The sequence below is a fragment of the Cygnus atratus genome, chromosome 16, assembly GCF_013377495.2.
Source record: "Cygnus atratus isolate AKBS03 ecotype Queensland, Australia chromosome 16, CAtr_DNAZoo_HiC_assembly, whole genome shotgun sequence".
NCBI classification, from domain to species: domain Eukaryota; kingdom Metazoa; phylum Chordata; class Aves; order Anseriformes; family Anatidae; genus Cygnus; species Cygnus atratus.
The window spans coordinates 15209730-15231710 of NC_066377.1; the positions used below are offsets into that span (position 1 = coordinate 15209730).

The 21981-nt window shown below is 44.1% G+C and overlaps 1 protein-coding gene across 1 annotated transcript in view; it reads right to left on the reverse strand.

Annotated features, from left to right (window-relative positions):
• NDRG3 (NDRG family member 3) overlaps nucleotides 1-21251 on the reverse strand; it is a 61051-nt gene extending 39800 nt beyond the window's left edge. Inside the window, exon 1 of the mRNA XM_035548238.2 lies at nucleotides 21154-21251. The gene's annotated coding sequence lies outside the window, so the exon portion shown is untranslated. The remainder of the gene's footprint in view (nucleotides 1-21153) is intronic.
• Between the last annotated feature and the right edge of the window lie 730 nt (nucleotides 21252-21981).

The window sequence follows — 21981 nt, forward strand, 5'->3', positions numbered from 1 at the left end:
TCTAGGAACTCCATGCAACAAAATTTTGTATGCAGAGGGTGAAAATTCACGTTCGTTCATCTTAACATGACTGCAGCTTCTGATTTATTAACTCGATAACCTGTTACACTCTTGCTTTGTATGCTAACCACACTGAGGGAAAATAGTACAAGACAGCTATCAAGCTATGATACAAAACATGGCATTAAATACACCTAAACATATGCTCCCTTGTTTGCACCTAGCAGAGGCTGGCTGGAAAATCTCCTCTCTAGTGACTGACTACACTCAGAGTCATGATGAACTGGATCAGGTTTCCAAGAACCGCGCTCTGACACAGCTACCCACTGCTTACAAGACGGAAGGAAGAAACACTGCTCCTGGGGGTGCAAAGGAGGACGAGAACAAACCCCCAGTTTGCAGCCAGCATCTGAACTAAAGTAAACCACGCACGTCCCTCATGTTCACAGCTCAGGTATTTATTTAGCTGTGTGTGTTGCATAGCTTTTTACTACGTTTTGTTCCTTTCTCCAGTGAGGTGACTCCTGCCCATGCCTCTCTCTGTCGTGTACGCGCTGGAAGACAAGCTGTACGGCAAGGCTTCTCAGCTCGGGCGGGCAGACCTCAGTCTTGGCATACTGATCCCAAGTCACGTAAATTTCACTGAGGGCCTCTGAGGCCCTTGAGTGGTCCTGTTACCTTTCTCGTCAGCCTCACAACAGCTCTCCTAAGCCTCTCGTAAGCCTCACAACAGCAGTGTGCTTCCTACCACCTGCACAGGCCGCTCTGTTCTCCGTACTGAAATGCTGGCTGACATGGTAAACTTTCAGCAAAACAGGCAAGGGGGCCAACTTTGCTTTCAAAATATTTTCCTAGGTTACTCACTTTCTGTGTTTCAGCTCATGTATTTTCGGGAATGCACCACACGGTGCTCCACCTCCAAGACAAACTGTGAGCCTGGGGAGAGAAATCGTGTTCTGCTTCAGCAGCACTGTGCCAGCTCCTGCACACGAGCAACAGCAGCTTCTCACTGCAGCGTATTTTGACATCCTTTACACCTGGGCCACACCCAGCACACAAATGCCAGCTGTGAAAAACAGTTCCTAAGGAGTTTAAATCAGACCTACGTTTAACAGTGGTTTGGCAAGGAAAAGGTTTGTGACTAGCTTTCCATTAATTTTGGAAAAAGCAGCCAATTTCTAACCACGAGAAGTGTCACACTGCCACATGCGTATCTAAGCTCAGCTAGCAAACATCATCCTTAGTCACCATTTGAATTTGTAGGCATTGAATAGGGCTGATTAAGCAAGAATGCAAGAAAAATATTAAAAGTCCTCAAACTGTTTTGGGTTACCTGGACCAGTGCCAATAAAGCCGCTGAAACTATGCTGAGCTCCCTTATACATTACAGTCCCAAAAGCTGTAAAGTGCAGATACACAGGGAACGAACTGGAACGCCAGATTACTGCTGTGAAAACAATGCAGATTACTGACTCCAGATGAGCCTTTTCTGCTCATGGTATATCTCTCTCCAAAGCTTTGCGGCACTTCCCTTTATAAGCTGTTCCTCTCATCAGAGATGAAATAAGCAGAAGCTATTGCTACCCACAAATACGTCTTGTGCAGGTAAGATCTCATGTTGCAGTGATCTTGAGACAGCAGGAAACTGCAAATCTCATTTGTATGATGTTTCCACATCCCTTTTTTCCTTCAGCGGAACCACTCTATAACACAATACCCACGTTATCCAGCAGCTCACAGAATTCTAACTAAAGCACAGTGGCATTTTCACCTGCTCTGTGGTTAAAGACATATTTGTCCTCCAGCTTTTTGTCTTACTTCATTCAAACTGGAATCAATGGAAGCTGGAAATCGTACACTACATAATCGTGCCTATTGAATATAAGAATACAGATGCACACAGAAGTCAGATTCAACTCTCAGGTTGCAGTTTCATTATTCTAACATGCTCTGACTGCAGACCTTTTGCAAAAGTGGCATTCATAGGATTGATGCACATTTCCAGAGCATGTGCACTTCATATGAAGAACAAATTGCTAAATCTAGATTTTTACTCTATGCTTTTCTGCCTCCTTCCTCGTATGAATTAAATGTTTCTTTCCCTTTCCCCACATAGCACTGCTACTTGGAGCTCCCCTGAACAAGCTCTTCAGCTTGGCTTACTGCCCAGCCTGCACCACCTGAAGGACAATCTCTTCTCCACCATCCGTGTCATTCCTTCAACACTGTCACTACTGCGGTACTGCTACCCCCTCCATCATTTCCAGTCTCTGAATTAATTTCCAAGCAGAAAACACTCTTCAGTGTTTCAGAATGAATTTTAAAAGTCCAGCTCCTTCTCAGGCAGCTGGCCAACACAGGAAAGGCAACTCAAATTAACACAGTTAAAGCCAGTAATGGATATGGGGCAACTCAGAATCAATTCAGGATGCGATTTCATTATTCTTTTTTCATTATTCATTTAATGCATTTGTGAGCCGCAGCCAAAAGGGATACTCCTGCCCTCCCTCCCTACACCAGGCAGGAATTCCTTCCTCTTCCCCTGCGCCAGGCCGATGGCCAGGCAGCAATGTGGCAAGTCAGAGCTGCCTGCTCTCTAGGCAACATTGCTTCATAGCAGTTTCCACTTGGATCAGTGAACTGACTGAGGAAAATGCTCCTTCAGCTCCTTGCGTACTACTTTTTCCTAAATCTGTCCAGCATAAAGACCTTGTTTGAGATCCGACTGTAAGAAACTGCATTTGTTGGCAGGGCTAGTTCTTGGTTCAACCACAGAGCTGATAAGGTTCATGATGCTACCAGCTGATACACAGGGAAGGGAAAGAGCACAACCGCTCTTCCAGAGGGGCCTGCACTTAGCTTCCAGACGTTCCATCTAATCAAGATAAATTGCATATAAAATATAAGACAGAACTCAGTTTGCTAATCTGAGTTGCCTTGCTGTAGGGAACTCAACTTTCACTTTACGGCCTCTGAACAGGCTGCACCACTCAAGGTACATGGCAAGAGCAAAGGGAATGGAGCAACAGCTATGATCCATCCCCCTGGAAAACTGTTCATAAAGCTCAAGTCCTGTCATCAAACAGCAGCCTTAATCGCCATTTCGGTCTGAGTTAACCTGAGTTAAGAAAATGCATTTTTAATGATGGAAAAGAAACTTGAAAAAAAAAAAAAAAAGATTATTAACATGCTGAGAGGAACTAAAGAAAGCCTCAAAGGTGTGCGGACTACAAAAACGTGTATGCCATGTAAGTCTGCTTTGACAGTTGCACAGAAGATCGTTCACAGTGATGTGTAATGAGCTCTGAAGTCAGCATCACAGCCTGCAGTCTAAGTTGAGGACCATGTACAATGTACAGAGTAGTCAAGTATACAAGTATAGTAGTTCAATTGCTACAGCCTTTGTGGTTCTCCCTTAACAAAAGTAACCAGGCCTATGCATTAACATCTAGTACATATCAGCATGGGCATTCATGCTATAAATTCCTAACATGGATGGAAACCCTTTGATAAAACAGTTAATACTGTCTTGTTTTGGAGAGGGCTGAAGGAGAGATGGGATGCAGCCATGCAAGAACATCCTTCTTCCAGGCATGGTCAACATCCTTCCTTATGAGCTTTGGAGGCAGCTTGTAAATGCCTGCACGAATACAATGGAGATGTACGATGGAAAACACCAACCACTTTTGGGGAAAATCCTGCCAGCTCTGCGAGCTCGTGGCTGTCAGCCCCCACAAGGTACGTTGGCCAGGCACTGAGATGCTGCCTCCACAGATCTCACTGGGACATCCCATAAAAACATCTGACAGGTAAAACTCATCAAAGAGTTCCATTTAAAATCACATTTTTTATTCTTGCTGCATTTGTAAAACTTTGTAGGTTTTTTTCCAACAGTACATTTGCTTTCCGTGACTACATGTGCAATGGGGCCAGCTCAATGGTGGGAATGAGAACCCCCAGTTCAGAAGAACTACTGACACAGCCCAAATATTCAAGGCTTTTGGGGGAATTAAATTAATATAATATATACATATAACATATATGTATAATAAAGTGAGGTGATTTCTATTAAGCTGAATTCTGTCTTGTATACCTGGGGTACAGCAAAGACATTCACAAGCAATAGCATTTAAGAGACCTTCATATCACATAGCTTATTAGCTTATAGTGCATTACTTAAAAATATTCCTTGAAGACTTTTTTTTTTTTTAAATACTGCATTATACAATGCACCCTCAAAAACACCAAGAATCGTGGCATTTAGACTGGAAATCCATGATACCATGGACACTCCAACTAGAACATCCCATTACTGTAAACCAAGCCCCGAAGAGGTTAAAATGCACAAAGACTTTTACTTCTTTCAGAAGTAGCTGAAGATGTCAATACAAGAGATTTAGTTTCAGTAGCCTGGTTCTGAATGAAGCTGGGTCACTAGATGGGTTTCATGTGTAACCCTTCCATTTTTAGAAAGACTCAGTTACCACAGATTCATTCCCTAGAGACCAGCATGAGATGAGAAGGATGTAATGCGCCTCACAGCCAGCGAAAGATAAAGCTGACAAAATTAAATATCGCAGAGTCATTTGGGCTGGAAGGAATGGCTGGGGGTGATCTAGCACATCCTCCTACTTCAAGCAGGAATAATTTCAAAGCTGGATTAGATTGCTCAGGGTTTTACAGATTTGTAAAAGTGTAAGGATGCAACTGCTGCCTCTTGTCCCATCGTTGCAAACCTGAGAAGAGCCTGGTTCGTCTTCTCTTATACCTTTTTATGTAGCAGAATGTAGATATGCAATCAAAGAGATTTTTGAACTGAAAACATCATAGGCCAGAATAAAAATGAAAATGCTAAATAGTGCCTGTTACAGCCAGACATCAGCAATATTTAACATTTCCCTTTCTAAAATTGTTCAATAAGTAACCAAGTCAGGTAATTCCAACTAAAGGCCTAGACGTAACAGAAATTCATCTCCTGGTAGATTTTTCAGGCAGATGTTAGTATGTCAAAATAACAGGTTTAGTATTAAATTGAACTTCCCCCCTTTCTGAATAATATTGAACAGTTTCCAGAGTAACAACACAAAGAGCTGCACTGGGGCTGTGTAGTGCAAGATCTGGTCTCCGATACAGCTCAAGAGCAAATGCCTAGGAAAGAGCAAAAGAATAGCACCAAGTGATGTTTCTGCTTTACTTGTACATCAAAGCATATTTCAGACAAGCCTTAGTCTCTTTCAGATCCCATTGAAGCTTCCTCCCCAATGCACTAGAATTCTGCTGTTCTTTCTGAACATAGAGGATATTATCAGACTTTGTGCTGCTGAAAAAATGGTAAGGAAGGCTTCCCCATGAAACCTGTTTGGTGCCTTTCTCCCTGAAAGTCACAAAAATCATGTGCCTCTTTCCCTCTTAAATACTGAATACTCTTTTATCCCAACACCACAATATCCACATCCAGTTTTCAGTGCAACATAACACACTTGGGTGGCTAAATCAGACTAACCTCCTCTGACCCACAGCCTTGATCAGCCAACACCTTCCAGAGGTCTGCGTGTTGGCCAGAGAATGATTTTCCCAGTGCAAAGCCCTCAGCAGAGAAGCATGCATTACAGCACAAGCCCTGCCCTACAAAAGCCATTTCACAATACCTCCTCTAAAGGCAGGCTAGCTTGCCGATCAATACTCATCTGGAGAGAAATTATCAGGTATCTACCATGTTTTAATATTACTTTAGTGTTACATTACATGTGCATTTCTCCCATGTTAACTTTTAGGCAAAAGTTACATTGAAAACACTGCTGATACAGTCATCTCAGAAACAAAAGCAGAGCCCTAGTTACTTCTGGATGTCTTTTAATCCACTATTACTAACCATCACCCCTGACAGGCTTCGTGCCTTATGCTTTTGGAAAGTGGCAGAAATATTTACTATGTCCAGTGATGCAATGTCACAGCCATGAATTCTAAAGAAACACTGAAAAGAGATTTAAAATGTTCTAAAGAAGGGTACCGCCATACCGTAAGATACAATTAGTCAGGTGTATTGTGTTATTAACAGATGCCAAACCCAATTGGGTATATCATATTAGTTTCAGCAAACATCATGGAACCGAAGTGTAGATTATTTTCTGAGCCTCCTTCATAGTAATTTAAGCCAATGAGTTTTAGCTGACTGCTGGAGAGGTCTCAGAGCATACACGAAGTACAACACAATTAGTTATCAGATAAGCCTCTGTAATGCAATTACTCTGGATCGTGTGCAATACTTAAAAAGTGAAATGATAACGCACCTTCTTACAGAACATCCCCTCACCAACCCAAGAGCCTGATTCAGCCTTAAGCACAGACAAACCCTGCTCAGAAGCGAGGCAGCCGCACGCAGATGTTGGCCTCTCCCAGGGAACAAGGGCCCTGAAGCCACAAATTCACACCGCAGCTCAGCAAACGTGGCAACCCTAGCACAGCGTGGGTTAGCTAGGAACCACCACCAGACCTCATCACCCCCATCCCTACTCTAGGAACCACCACCAGACCTCATCACCCCCACTTCTTTCAACCTCAGAATATCTTGCAGTAAGATTTGCAGATTGAAGCAATATCTTTTATTCGACTAACTGGGGGAGGGGAGTCCCAAGCTTTTGAGACTGTAAGCCCTTCTCCAGGTCAGGAGGAGATGTTAAAACTGAAACAAGTCCCAAAGCACAACTCATCTGTCTGAATTTATGAGTGTACAGTGATATATCTCTTTACAATTAAGTAAAGTAAGGTACTCTGAATCAGTATACAATGGCAAGAAATTAATTTTGTCAGGGAATGCGTGAACACAAAACCACACAGGTAACAAACCACAAACGAACAGCACTTGAACAGTAGAAGCATGTCCTGGTTAAAATGGCTGATGTCTTACAGACGACTCACAGCAAAAGCAGAATGAAGGACAGACACATCAGTCTTCCCATTCAGGAAGAGTTTCCATGAAGCCAAAACCTTCTCCCTCAGTGACTCCTTTTCTAAATCCCACAGACCAAACCCCAAATAACACTGGTGTCATTGGATGGTGCTTTACTGTTGTACTGCTTCTGCAGTAGGTGAAGCTGGAACTACCTGCTGCAACTGTAAGCGTATGCCATCATCCCTACTGACTTTGGCAGATGAAGGTGACGCATTAGCTCTCGATACTGTAGATATTTAAATATTCCAGTAACAACCCCAAAACACTGGCCCCCAGGCCCAGGCAAGGCTATATACTGTAATCCCTAACGGCTGTATTTGACTTTACTGGGTATTTGCACCAAAACAGTTTGTTAAGAAGTTGCATTGTTTTTGCCCGGTGAAGAAATGATCCAAGGGGCTGTTTCAGCCAGCCTTTATAGCTGTGCTCCAACATTAAAGAGGATTTCTCTTACAAAAAGAGCTCTAGAGCTCAGCTCTAAAAGCTCTGTGAACAACGATCTGATGAAGCGTTAACTGCCGAGTAAATGAGCCGAAATCCAGGGAATTGCACCAACAGATTAAAATCTCAATGCCGATGAGAAAGGAGGAGGTCCTGCTCCCACTTTATAAGAATCTGACTTTATTTGTTTTGAGCCTGTCACCACTATTTTCACGTGATGGTCTTGGTCTTTTAACTGGAAGAGACGGTGAATAATTGGTTCATATTCACTCCTGGCTACTAAGACTTTATATGTTTCCATTACAACCCCTTCAAAGAGATCTTTTTAAGACTGAAGTTTTGATCTATTTATCATCTGTTTATTGGTATAAAAAAAGACAGGGATCTCCTGAAGAGAGTCCAGCAGAGGGCCACAAAGGTGATACAGGACCTGGAGCACCTCCCCTGTGAGGAAAGGCTGAGAGACCTGGGTCTATTCAGCCTTGAGAAGAGAAGACTGAGGGGGGATCTTATCGATGTTTATAAATACCTGAAGTGTGGGAGACAGAGGGATTTGGCCAAGCTCTTTTCAGTGGTTTGTGGGGACAGGACAAGGGGCAATGGCCACAAAATGGATCACAGGAAGTTCCGCACCAACATGCGAAAGAACTTCTTGACAGTGAGGGTGACGGAGCACTGGGACAGGCTGCCCAGGGAGGTTGTGGAGTCTCCTTCTCTGGGGATATTCAAGACCCGTCTGGACACCTACCTGGGCAGCCTGCTCTGGCAGGGGTTTGGACCTGATGATCTCTGGAGGTCCCTTCCAACTCCTACAGCTCTGTGATTCTGCGATCATTCTCTACCAGGAACCCATTTCACATCTGTCATTGCTCTGGCCAACCTTTTCAGCACTCCTCCCAGCGTCTGTGGCTCTTTAGGTGCAATGAGTCCAGTGCTGATGCAGCAACCACCACATGGGTGCACTGAAGGTTTATACAGTAGTATGTGTCCTCCTTTGATCACTTATTTTTCCCTCGAGAACATAACCTTCAATTTGCTTTTCCAACCACTGAGATAATATTCTCATAGAACTGCCTATTATAACCCTCAAGTTTCATCTATGACTGGAAAGTCAATTCAGAGCTCATCACTGTATACACGAAGTGTGGGCTGTTCTTCAGGTTCTTCACTACACTGTTTTAAAATACTCTGTTTTATTACTCAGTCCCATAGGATTCGTCCATTTCTCTCCACAAGTAGCTCTTATGCTTGTTGTCATAAATAATTTACTTTTTAATCAACAGACATTGTCATTTCTGTTACCTCTCTCCCATTTATTTTCCTAAATTTCACTTCTCTGTGCCTTTGGCCTCTTCATTGCCTTGTGGTAATGGGTAACCCTGTGAAAACACTGTTTAAAATAAATCTTCCTTCTGTCCAATTTATAGGCAAAGTTTTATTGCATATCCCAACATGCTGGTTGTTCTTTACTCAGAACAGTCTCAGAAATGCTGGTTGTTCTTTACTCACCTTCTATGCCATTCATGCTTTCATAAAACTTTGTTACTTTCCTTTGTCCTCCCAGTGGCTCCCTTCCAAGGTGCAAAGTCCTAAACTACTTAATGTCTCCTCATGTTTCTTCTTATTCCATGCCTTTGTTCCTTCTTTAATTCTCTTATACTCTACACTGAAAGAATTTGCCAGAATAATCATGCTGATAATGAAGTCCAGTGTAGATCATGTCCAAGATTTTAGTGCACTATAGGAACATTTTTCATGCTTCTACAGAGATATATCAGTTTCTCTAAGGAAACATGCCTCAGTACTTCCACACACCTTTACAAATGTGCAGGCAACCTTCTATGTAATGCCCTGCTTTCCTCCGCTTTCCCATTTCCTTAGCACAGACAGCTGAAAAAAAATCTCCTCTGAAAAATGTTGACTTTACTAGGGTAAATTTTTAGAAAAATCCCCCGAATTGGGATTTTTTTGGCAATTGTTGAAACAATTTTTAATGCAACATTTTTAATCAAAGAAGCTCATATTCTTTTCCCTTGACCTCGAGTTGAGCTTTTTTTTTTTTAAATTAGCCCTTTCATATACATTTTCTGCATTTCTCTATGAGCTATACTAGGTTTGAGCTCACTGCATCTTGGTTGCAAGAACCAACTCAGCATGATATAAAAGCACAGAAGAAAACTGCAGCTACACAATTTTAAAACCAAATTGAGCTATACAGGCACACAAATATTACTGCAGCAGCAGCTGCTCTGAAAAACATCTCCAAGTCAGAGCAAATATTTGGGGACTCCTACAGAACGAGTTAAAACAAAGATTCCTATAGTCCAGGCTGGGAAGCATGTCTCTAGTACTGGCTTTTCGCTTGCAGCAACTATCCAAACCTTACAAATCCAAATACACTTTAACACTTTCCCATATCTCTTTCCTGCATCAGCAGCACAGGAATGCAAGCAGGAACAGAAGCAAAACCCAGCAGCTGCAAACCAAGAGAAAAGCGTCCATCCACAACAGCAGGTAAGTCCTAGGCTTGTTTAAGAGTTTCAGGTAAAAGATAGGCACAGTGGGAATCATTTACAGGCTCACACATTCATTTCTCTTAAAAACAAACATGCTGACCTGATTTGAGTAATTCATCTTAATCTATTCTTAGGCTGTACTCTTAGTTTTCTGGGACTGTTCAGGTAATGTTTCTTACATCAGATGAGATCAGTTTCAGTACTGCAGCTGTCCATCCTGCCCAGAACAGGGTAAAGAATTTGTGTCATTCCTCTCCCAAGCCATGCTGGCACTGAAAGGTGCCATTTCTCTTGGGATCTTGGGTCTGCACTGAATAACTTTTGCTCAATGAAACGACCAGCACTTTCCATCGTAATCTGATACACTGGCAGCCCTACTCCTGTTAAATATTCACCTCAGTTATCCATGCTTTGGTTTTCCTTTAAGTGAAGCTGTAATCAAGAGAGAAATGTGGAAAGACCTTTTATTACTGAGTCACCAGTAACAAAACTCATTGTTCTTCCTCTTGCCACTGTGAGAGAGGAAGCACCATGCTGCCTAGCTGGACCCTTACCCGTGTAACGATGGCAATCACTAAATCCTGCTTGCGAAAAGGTAAAAGCTGACCTTTTGGAGATATGACAGCTCTTCCCCTAAAAATGATGAGCAGAGAAGCATGCCTGTAAAAAAGGAGTGAACCATCTACTAACAGCACAGAAATCCGCACCATCTTCGACTGTTTGGCCAATTTGCAAGTAGAAGACAGATCCCCGTCCTCCGGCTGCTGTGCCGCGGGAGCTCAGCCGCACACCAGAGCTCCCGACCTGCACCTCCACTTGTACGTTTCTTTTCCCCACGTGCTTACTTCCACAGATGCTGGAACCATGCTGAAAGACACAGGCACTGCAAAACAACTCCCTTGGTTTACGGAAAGGCAAGTGTCAGTCTTGAAAGCTGTGGCCCCAGTCTATGAAAAGTGATTTGGAATCACCACTGCTGGGAAGACCTTGGGTTCTTCTAAAAATGCAGAACAAAATTTGAGCACTGGAACAGGCTGCCCTGAAGAGAAGCTGTGGAGTCTCCTTCTTTGGAGATACTCAAAACCTGTCTGGCTGCAATCCTGTGTAACATGCTCTGGGTGACCCTGCTAGAGCAGGGGGCTGGACCAGATGGTCTCTGGAGGGCCCTTCCAACCTCACCCATTCTGTGATTTTGTGTATGATAAGACGAAAATACTTCAGATTTCACTAATGGCAGTGTTTCAAGATTGTAACTTTAGTTCTGAAAGTCCTTCCTCATTGATAGCTTTGGCAATATTAAGACTATATTCCCTTAAAATCATTTTTTAGGCCAACAAGATGACTGATGTTGGTTTCTACATAAGCAGTTCATTTTAACGTGGAGATAATGACAAAAATAGCACCACAAGTGCCATGTTTAAAATCAATCCACAGACTAGAATGACGTTTGAAGGCTAGAGATCTGAGAAAATGTTAATGTATCACATCAAAGAAATCAAACTAAGAAAAGCAAGACACCCGCACTACGACACTTCTCAGTTCAGATAATTAATGCTTAGGTCCTGAATTCAGCTTTCTGGTGCATATTGTTTTAAGGCATTTTAATCTTTTCCCACCATCTTCCCCCAGCATCTACCACCTACCAAATAATCAGAGAAGAAGAGAAAGTGAAAACATTTATATGCTTTGGAGACCCGCATAAAGGCTAAGTAACACTTTTGCCTGAACGGTCCTTATTTTATGAAAATGAAGTACTGACCGTAGTTATCCTACCTTTATGTAAAGTCATAAATTCATATCCATTTTTACTATGAATTTCTTCAAAGGTTGTAATACCACACAATGAAGCATATTCAATTTCTTAATTTTTTTTTCTTTTCCTTTTTTTAAGATAGCTTAAACTTCTCTAGCTGATTCCATGTTTTCATTTATAAGAAAATGCTGCCTTTATTAAGGAAGTATGAAGCAGTTTAACTTAATAGAAAAAACAGGTTTTCCTTTGTCCTTTCACAAGATAACTATGCTATCCTATCACTGACAAAAAAAGCTAATGCTCAGTGAATTCCTCCTTCATCCGAGAAATCCCATGCAAAGCAATTTTAAAAGCTGGCATTTTGGAGCTTTCTTGGGCTTGTTTTGTAACCTGAATAAAACATCTTTTTAAATGAGGAAAAAAAAAAAGCTGTAGGTTTTTTTCAGACCACAACAGCTCCACAGGACAGACAAGGGCAGCAGCCGGGGCCCCCTTGCTGCGGCAGTGCTGCTGCTGGCAGCGGGGCTGAAGAGGCGGCTGCAGCTCAGCCCCAGGCAAGGCGAGCAGACAGCAACCTGCAGTCCCTGTCCCTTCCTGAGGCACCTTCCTCTCTGCTTCCGCAAGTCAGGGACAGGCACCCAGACCCATTCTTGGCTATCCACAGGATTTAACTGTCCTCCAGGAATTCTGCTCCCCACGGGATATCACTGTTAATAAAAAAGCAGGATTACAGACTTCTAAGAAGCCTTTAGGGGTCACTGCACTGCCAAGAAAAGCTGCTATTAGCCAGGAAATATCATTTTCTAACACCTACTAACACTGCCAAAAATGGAAGGCGTTCACATGGAACAGGCAAAAGACGGCCCTCCTGCATAACCAACTGGTGAGCTTTGCAAATTATTTTGAAGACACTTTTATACTGGTGAGAGTGGCGGCATAATTATAGTGGCCTAGAATTACACTTGAAAACACTTAGTTTTGACAATTACTACCAGGCATAACAATAAAAGCCATTTCTCACAGCGCAAACCGAATTGCTATCAGAAGGGCTTGATGGCCTGACTGTACCATTACACTAGGGAGGCTTCTGTAGCACGCACGTGGCCAGACCACACTGGCACTGAGGCGGTTGCTTCCCAGATTTCAAAGGGCTGCTGAAATACATGGGTACAGGAGTTGTTCAGAAATCAGTAATCCTCAGCAATAACAGCGACTGTCTGTCAGGCTACCTAGAGCTTGGGAATCACAGCTGACATTCCTATGTATTTGCAAAGATTTTGTGAAGAAAACACAAGAATACGCATCACACAGAACACAGTAATTCCTATTTGAGATGCATGAACAGGAAACAAAAATAAAAATAAAAGACAGCAAAGAGCTTTTGGCAAGAAGGGTCCAAGAAGTCTCCATCACTATCTTGGTATGACTGCCTCAGGCCAGAAAGGCTGTGTGTATCCACACCCAGTCAGGTCATCTTTTTTTTTTTTTTTAAACAGAAAAAAAAAATAAAAAAAAATCTTCCATTGCCCAGCCAAAGAACACTTATTTCAAAAGGGAGGCTTTTTTCTTCTGGGAACAGTGTTTCTCACCCCTGCCCCTGCCACACTGAAGCTCTCCAGCGCGGCACCACTGATGTTCAGAACGAGGACGCTCCTTGAGGAGCGCGTCAGCAAAGGTCTGGCTTCCTTGCAGGCTTCCCTGGGGCAGGATCCCACAGCAGGGACAGCAGGGCTGGGCGACAGCGAGTGCTGCAGGACGGTCAAACACTCTCAAGGCTACTAAAGACTTCCCAACAGGACATCTGAGCAAGAATCACATGCCTGAGACAGCTCCCTCTGTAAGAGCACGTCCAGAGTAAAAATTAGTCAGCAATTACTTGCACAACGCAGTCTGGACACACATCCTCTTAGTACATGCAATATGTCCAGACAAGAGTATATTCACACACACTGCATAACCTGAGCTAACGGAAAATGAATTCAACTTGGTTTTAAGGGCAGTAGCTCCTTTTTTAAAGAGCGTTCTCCATCTGTAAGTATCACACCCAGAAGTTGAACATAAGTACATATGTAATAAGTACTTGAATACTGCTCAGCAGGTGCAGCATTTCTGCTCTGTGTGGTCAAAAGACTTTTCTTAAACCTTCACTCATGACAAGATGCCCTGTGCTGAAAGTTCCCAGGCTGGGGTGTGATCAAGTCGCTGCAGCACACTCACCACACCTCTCCCCCCTCAGAGGTGGAAGCCTAACAACTTTCTTTTTCTTCTTTAAATATTGCACTAAAAACAAATAAAAACACAACTTTGCTGTCCAAAAAACCAACACGCTTTAAGTTCTTGGAAGAAGAGGTAATCTGAACTTCTTCACTAACTCATTTGCACAGACAAATCTACTGCCTCCCCTGTGCTTCTGTATTCACTCTGCTTGAACATTCCAGGCCATTTTTGCCACTCAGACTTTTGCATTAAAATCTTTATGATGATGGGCCAGCAACTGAAAAGCTGCAGTCCCAGATTACGCTGAGTCCTCAGTCAACCATCAATTATATGGCATACTAACGCAAAAGCATGGTACGTAGGTATACCAAACACTACTGGATGACAAACATTGCAGTGTCAACCGGGGAGCTGCTGTAACAACGCAGCATTCACAGCCTGAGGCGGGCACGTGAGGTCCCACAAAGCAGCCGCCCTGATGGCTGTCTTCTCAACAACCCACCTGCCTTTTGTTTCTCCCTACACCACAACAGCAGCTACAAGCATTTGCTTTATGTAGGTATTACACCACATAACTCGCTTCAGAATACTTCACCTTCCTTTAAAGCACGGTGCTTGCTGGCAGGCAGAAGCCCGTGGGCCTGGTGATCCCACAGCTCAGCGGGAAACACCAAGGCACTTCCCCGGCCTTCCCGGGTCTCACAGCCAGTGGAGGCGCTCTGCCCAGCGGGGCTGGAGCTGCTGCTGTACCAGCCAGCCCAGACAACCCAGCACATCGCTTCAGCACATCGCTTCAGTCAGTAGCCCAGCATGCCTCAGCTGGAGAACCAGCTGGGTCTGACATTTAGTCCTAAAAGGGACCAAAGAGCTTTGGAACGAGGCAAAGGAGCTCTTTGATTGACACTTTTAAAATAGCGTTTTCAATTACCTATTTCTCTTAGAAGTGTCAGGAAATTATCATTTTGTTCCGTGGCTGACATAATCCACATGGAGGTTTTCACTGAGTCCTGTGCCTTGCCATCCCTCGGGCTGCGGAAAAGCCTCAATGGCATCGTAAAATGAGAAACAAGATCCCCAGCTTTCCTGAGCACCCGAAGAACTGTACATGGTAGCCTTACCCTAAATGAAGGAACAAAGACATTGACTCCATAACGAGGACTTTTACTTTGACAAAACTCAGTCAGAGCAAACTACATCAGCAAAATAGCAACGCTGGTGCCACACAAGGGTTGACAAAGGCCCCCGCAGCAGCAGCAGAGCACATGCCCACAGGAGCTCCCAGCACCCAGCCCCGGCAGACAAACCAGGCAGCACCCGACTAGGCAGCGCAGAAAAGCAGGCTTCGACCCCGCCGCTCCTGAGCCCCATGTTCCTTCATGGAAAACAAAACACAGAACCACACGAGCCCTCCTTTTTGTGGAAGAAAATGCACTGGTCCAAGTCATATAGCTTATGTATTTACACAAGTCCATATTTTTTCCTTTTTACCTACGCAAAGGTAGAAGCACCTACACAAGCTGAGAAAAACAGGCTTCACTAGCTCAACGATACATTTCAAGTCTACCATAGGCAAAAGAAACCTTTAAAAACAGAAACACCTCATTTTAGTTCTCCACACAGAAAGACAACCCCCAAAAACCCTCAGCAGGGCACTGTTATTACATAGTTTATGACAACGGAAATGGTGAACCTGGATATGGATTTTCAAGAAGACACCTCAAAATCCTATTTAGTGATCAGAAATTTCATTATAGAACTGTACTGTTAGTATTTAGGAAACTTAAAATCCAGAATAATTCTAGAGTTTACAAAACACAAGAGCATCTGTGTCAAAATTTGTTAATATCCATTTACATACTTTTGAAATATTTGTTCTATTTTAAACAGTTGCATGATAAAGTCCATATACAGGATAAAGAATAATACTAGATCCCTATTGATTTACATAAATGCACAAAAAACCCTCGTTCACTGTCTTTAAGAAATTCCAGGTATTATCCCACGGTCAGTTTGTTTTTCTGCTTCAACACAGTGGAAAAGTCTAAGAAGCAGTCACAAAATCGATCTAGTTAGTACCCAGGTGTGATTCATACACCAAGTCAAACTAATCTAACTACAGCATCAAATTCGTGCCAATTTTGAAATAAATAGCGCAAATCTGTGCACTGACACATATACTGCCTTCAGTCCAGACTACAGCTGAGCCTGTAGGGTCACAATTTTAATCATCAGCAGCAAGCTCAGAAATATGCATTCATCTAACTGAATTGCTTCTAATTAAATCTGCATATTTGTATGCTATCAGGACGTCAACACTAAATCAGTATTAATTTATAATTTGTTGAGTTCATTTCCAGCTAGATCTGCTCCCAGGCTCAGATCTTCACATGGCAGCCGGAGGGAGCCGGCAGGGCTGCAAGGACAGCTGCTCCAGTGTCTGCTTATAGCAGCGATGGGACCACAACACGCGATCACACCCGGAAAGCTCTGCAGTTACAGGAGAACTGGGAAAGCCCATGCCTGGACTAATAGCTAGCTGGAAAACAGATGACAGTGTAGGGATAAACGGTCAATTTTCACACAGGAGGGAGACATCCAGGAGCCTTATGCAGTGCTCTGCATTGCACTCTGTATTCATGAATGGTCTGGAAGAGGGGGCAAAGAGGGAAGCAAAAGCCTGCTGAGGGTACAGGCTATTCTGACAGGAGAGATGAGGGCTGACTGAAGAACTGCAGAAAAACCCTATGAGACTGAGTAATCGGGAGATAAAACATCAGATGAAATTCAGTGCAAATAAAGTAGCACACAGGAAAAAAAAATCCTAATTTTACATGTAAAGTGATGTGCTCCAAACTGATATTAATATTCAGAAAGTCTTGCTGGAGTCATGACCGACTGATAAAACCATCAGCTCACACCCCTTCAACAATTAAAAAAGAATAAATCTAACATTAGGAAGTGATTAGGAAATAAATGGAATTAAGCTACCACATAAAGCTGTAGTATGCCTGCACCATAAATCCTGGATACAGCCTGTTCCCTCATTTCAAAGGGACACAGTGGAAGTGGAAAACATTTCTAAAAGGGAAACAGGGTTTGAAAAGATAAACAATGAGGAATAATTGATTAGGCTAGGGCTCTTCTGCCTGGAAACAGAGATTGCTGCAGTGACATATGACAGAAGTCTATAAAATCACCAGCCGCATGGAGAAGGTAAACAGAGATTGGTTGTTCACTGCTTCAAACAATACAAAATTTCATACGAAATACGAACTGAAGGTAGCAGCTGTCAGGTTCAAAATAAAAAAGCTGATGTAATTAGCTCCTACAGCATTATTCTGTGCTCTGGAAAGCCTCCCCTAGGATGCTATATATTTAAATGTACTAGAGATATGGGCAGATTCACAGAATACATTAAATGTTATGTAAATAAATGAGAACATCTAACTATTGACATCCTAGAGCTGACGAGAGATAAGAGGGCTCTGACAAATGCATATATAACTTGCCCTGACCTGCCCTTTTCTAGGTATCCCTTTTAGTGACTATCAGGAATGAATAGCAGAATAGGTGCTTCCACCTGATTCTGCGTCTGTTCGTATACCATAAAAATCAATTCCACCTCTGGTAGTCCTCAGACCTCCACTGAACTTACTCAACTTGCTTACCTGGCAAAAGTTGATCTTCTGGAGAGCAGGGGCCCAACGGGTTCAAGACAACATCCAGTAAGTGCTGGAGGTGCTACAAGACAGGGCAAGAATTTGACAAGCCCTTTTCCTTACCAACTGGTCAATAGATCAGTTTAAGATGTAATATGCAGCTTCACCACCAAAGTACAGATGAAAAGGAGGAGGCAGATTGCTTATATCTTCTGCTCAAACACCCAGAGAAAAGCTACAATTAAGCTCTTTTGGAAAAAAAAAAAAAAGGCTGATTTCATATTTTTTAATCCAACTGGTGATTATGAATAGAATCATCAGTCTGGTTTATACACAATTGAATAGTAAAGGTTTCTTTAAAATTAAACACTGCAACTATAACCTCCATCATATGCAAAGTAAGGAATATGCCTTCAGTGAACTAAAACCTGTTGTAAATACAGAAATGCATCCAAGTCTGGTAAGGACCATAGCCAAATGAAAACAAAGTTATTCCTTTGCACGCTTCCTGCAGCGTCAATTTGATCATTACGTTAAATGGTGCCACATTAGTCACAGAAGCCAAGGGGATATGAACAGACAGAATGAGTGATCAATAAAAATATATTACTAAAAATCCAGAAGTCCATTTACAATTGAGAACTCACAAGAAGAAAACTGAAGGCTAATTGAGATTATTAAAATCAGCTCTGATTTGCACAATAGAGGGTCTCACCCAGTCATTCCCATGTCAGGACCACATAACCACCGCCTTGCTTAATAATTCACCTGATCTGGCCAGAATACTGAGACTTCCCAGGGGAACACAATGTAGAATTTCATTATTCCTCCCAAACTACATTCATATTAAAAACGAGGCCGCTAGGATGCATTAAGACATACACCAGAAAAATTTTCTTCAACATTATACAGAGAAACAGTAGCAAAAATACTCCTCCATTCTCCTCTATCATGGATTAAATCAGGCTGCAATAATTACAGACACAAGTAGCCTTAATCAGCACTGTGCAACTGTCCAACACAAGGCTTAAGAGTCATAAGCAGCAGAAGCATATTTACTCATATCCACGATACATCTTGCAGATGATGAGAACAAGATAAACCCCGATAACAGAGGGTTATGGTGTCGGCACTGACTACAGCCACAGGTATAGAATTCACTGAGTGTATGGCTTTCCCTTTTTCAGGAAATGATAGTAGCAACCCTGGTGAGCTATTATTTGCGAGAATGACATTTAAATAATTCAAAACAAAAACCTGTATTCTGTTATACATGAAAACCAAATACAAAATTTTAAAAGCTGATTTGTTTTCTCCTTTTTTTTTTTTTAACTGTACTTAAGACAATATTATGGCAATAGTCTTTAAAGCTTCTTCATCAAAATGCCATACCTATATATTACAACTTTGCTATAATGTTTACTTTGGGCATGCAACAGAGTAATGTTTAAGACTGAAAACTGTCTTAGTAGCATCTTTCACATAATTTCATAGTATATCTTTAAGAGACCAAAACATAACAAGCCTCTGAAATCTAACATTTTTTAGTGGAAAACATAAGCGTAATAATACATTTAAAGATCCTGTTATGCGTGACCAATGTGAAACACAAGCTGCAAAAGGAAGCACTGAAGGATTTCTGAAGGTGATCTGAAATTAGGTAACACAAATTAAGCATGTTTGTTAACTTAAATTAGTTTTTTACCTAACATATAAAATGAGTAACCAGGAATAAAATTAAAATTTCCAACAATGCTGCTTCCAGCAGTTGTTTAATTATCATTTAATCCAGCTTCTACTTTTGCAAAGGCAAGCATCTCAGTGAAAGCCAGCTATAGCCCACACTAAGTTTCTGCCCTCAGCACAGCCAGTTTCAGTACTTCCTTTGAAACAAACTAAATTTCAGAATCCCAAACAAATAAAATTGGAATAGTCATTCTCAGTCCTGAGCCCTCTCCACAATCCCAGTCCCATGACTAATAATCCAAACGAACCCTAAAGATTACCTCATTTCTTCAGCAGTCTACCCCTAGTTCAGTCCCATTTGAGTATGGGACACGCATCTGGTAAGTTCTGCTTCCTAGTCCAGTTCAGTTATCTGACAGGAAAGCTCCAAGCTATTACTAAACTCAGCTTAGATTTTACATAACCTATTAACTTTTTGCCATGGACCTCTATGTCAGGGCTAAGCATAGTTTGACAGGGGTTTGGAAGACTGTTGCCCTCTTGTTCCTATAGGAAAGGACAAGCAAAGCCAAAGCAATGAGCTCCATCATCTTATCTGAATACAGGAGAGTCGTGAATGTGCCTGACAAAGGAAGAGAAGTGGGTTCTGCTCCACTTGTAAACCCATCGTCTCATCATCTCGGCACTCAAGCACAAAACCTCTTCTGGGTTTCCCAGATTTAACTCCCTAGCACTCAACAGACCTTTCCTATTCCCTGGAGCAAACATGTGCTTGACCAAGTTGTCCCATTTCTGCTACAAACTGGGACCGTGATCTGCATGCTGCGACCGCCCCGTGCCACGGCTGGATCCCACATTGGTTCCAGGCTCCCCAAACCTGAAAACCTGAGAGGAACGAATCAAGAACTGCATCAGACACCGGGCTCTGACTCGGCAATGTCTCCAGGCGCTGCCACGGGGTCAGACGGCAAACCTCGCTCCTCTGGGTCGCCCATGACACTGTTTCTTCTGTAACCCAGGCATCTTCTGCATGGGACTTACAGCAATGATTTTCATGCTAATGGAAGCACCTGACTTCACTACAACGTTTTGAATTACTCCCCACGACTTACATTACACATCAAATAAACGGACATTGACCTAAAGTGATGATGCAAGTCAGCGCAAGATTATTTTTTTTACAGCCTATTCCTTTCCTATTCATACAACAAGACTCTATCGAATTAAAGAAAAAAATAATATGTTTTTGTTGTCCAAAAGAAATCAAGACCTGAGAATTTTAAGATACGAGTACTCTCAAAGGAAAGCTATCGACCACAGTAAGCGGCAGCCCGGAGCACCCCAGCGCTTTATTCAAACGACCGGCGTCATCTCCGCGAGAAGCCAGGACGAGTTTTGCTGGCGGTTTTGATTTTTTTTTCCCAGCGAAGCCCGGAGTGCCGAGGGACCGTTTCCCAAGCCAGCTCCGTGCCGGCGCGGTGCCGTCCCCGGCACAGGGAAGCAGCACGCAGTCCCCCCTCCTCCAGCGGCGGCCCGGCGGCCCCCGGGGGCTGCGGTCAGCTCGGCGGGACCCGCCCGGGAAGGGCCTCGCCGCGGTAACCGGCAGCCGGCTCCGCCCCGGGACGGGCAGCGGCCGCAGCGGCGCCGCGGTGCACGGCTCGGCTCGGCTCCGCTCGGCTCGCCAGCGCTGTCGGTGCCCGCGGGCACAGCCGCCGCCGCTCGCCCTCCGCCCGCCCGCTGCCCGCCGCCGCTCCCCGCGGAGCCGCCGCTCGGCACCTACTGCCCGGCGGCCACCGGTCGCCTCAGTGCCGCGGAGCCCGGCAACCGCAGAAGCCGCCCGGAGCGCGGGCCGGCGGGGCCGCTGGCTCAGGGCTCAGCGCCGGCCCGGCGCGGGCGAAGCCCCGGCCCGCGGGCGGCCGCGGCGCTCACCTGGACGGCGGCGCCCCAGCAGCTCCGGCCGCCGCGGCATGGGGGGGCCGCTCTGCGCCTGCGCGCCGCGCCGCGGGCCTGCACACGCGCACGGCTCGCGGCGGGGCTCGGGACTACAAAGAAGATGGCGGCAGCGCCATCTTGCGAGCCGTCGGCCTGGCACCGCCTTCCGCCCACGGCTGAGGGGGATGCCGGCAGCGGCAGGCGCTGGGAGCGATGCAGTACGCGCTCCCAGGGGGAGTGCGTCCGGCTCTCCTCTAATACGAGCTCTCTCTGCCGTTTCGCATTCGCTCCCATCTTTTACAGAAGTTGGAAGGCGTGCAGCCTCCGGCCCGCCGCGGCGACGGGGCCGTGGGGTGGCGGCGAGCGGAGGGGGGTGATGGCTCGGAGGGAGGCTGGCAGCCTGCGTTTTCACAGGCACCGATAAAAGGCGCCGTTTGGCTCCTCAGGCTGGATGCTTGATGGGGAGATAGTGTGGCAAGCACCCAAGGAATGGCTGACTTGAACATCAAACCCTTTTTACTGTTGGCTGCATTGGAGGAGTGCACCTAGGTAAAACGATCGTTGTGGCCCTTCATCCATGACTGTTTCAGTGAGACGGGAAACATTTTGCTGCATGGTGTTTGTAACAAAGGGACGTGAACGCTTCTGTAGATGTTGAGCCATGCTCATCAGCCCTTCTCTTTGTGCAGCACTTTCTTAGCACCCTCTGGTCTATGAGTCCAGGCTCAGTTCTTCCTTGTGGCCTCTTCATTTCTATTCCTTTCACTCTTACACAGTAATATTTCGAAAACTTAGAACACAAGAAAACTTCCTTTACCAGCTCAG